Consider the following 1,234-nt stretch of genomic DNA (forward strand, 5'->3'; position numbering starts at 1 on the left):
TAACAAGGTTCAAAAAAGAACTAGATAAGTTCATGGAGGATAGGTGTACCAATGACGAAAAGCCAGGATGGGCAGGGATGAATCAGTTATGATTACATGATCTGTTCATTCCCTCTGGGGCACCTGGCATTGGCCATTGTCTAAAGACAGGATACTGGACCTTTGGTCTGACGTGAACACTTGTTTCTTGCAATGTGCTTAATTTTGGCTCCCAAACACGACAGGCTCCCTATTTATTTTGTTACCAACAAACCACAATGTTTGGAAACATTTTTACTTTCTGAAGCACAATTTTCTATGTTATGAAAGATCAGGGGTTCAGTGATTATTCTTGGTACTACATGCAGTCCAGATATTACAAAACTGAATCCTCCAACATTTTAGGGTTGCTATCACCGCAAGGATGGGTTGAATAACATTGTGGAATTTAGAATACATGCCACTGAAATTCAAGCCTCAGCCAATGACATGCTAGAATGAAAGTGTATGGCCTGTATTTATAAAATGGAGACACATTGTACAGGGTACCAAATGTGGCTTCCATTGTGCTGCGTTCTCACGAACACAGCACCCAGAAACTAACATTTTAATCTTATATTAGCAAATAATGTTAAGTTACATTTGAGTTAATAAGAGTTAAATGAACAGATTATGAAATATTAAATGCAATAAAATATTAACATGAAAGTTTTGCATGAAGTGTCCATACCTAATATTACATATAAACTCCTATAATACACAACAACTCATCACTCTCTGCAGTATCGAACATCCATTTGCAGTCTGAATGCCTCATTTTTCTATATGGAAATCTGATGTAGCTATTAGATGTATACATACAACTATACCATGTGTCTTGCTCCAATCCCTCAAAGATAAAAATTCCCACACCTGAGAGCTGGAAAACATAAACTGCTAAAATCAACTCAAGGTCCATCCACAGTTGCTTTTAGAGACTTCATTATTTTAACCATGGAGGCCATGAAGATCTGATAAATATACATATTTAGAGATGACAATTTTTTTTCCAGCATGAAGACCCAGAACCACACAAATTATTTGCCTTTAGAGAGACACTGCCTGGATGTGTACACCTGAGCCTGAAATTGACCCTAGTTATGTTTTTTGCTAAAAGTGGCAGACACACTGACAGAGAAAAAATTGAGCCTGCAGTATGGTGCTTTTAAGGATATTGACTTAGTTTCATAAGCATGGTGAGTTGGAGAGCTTTAAA

Source organism: Chelonia mydas, chromosome 12, assembly GCF_015237465.2.
Source record: "Chelonia mydas isolate rCheMyd1 chromosome 12, rCheMyd1.pri.v2, whole genome shotgun sequence".
Classification (NCBI taxonomy): domain Eukaryota; kingdom Metazoa; phylum Chordata; order Testudines; family Cheloniidae; genus Chelonia; species Chelonia mydas.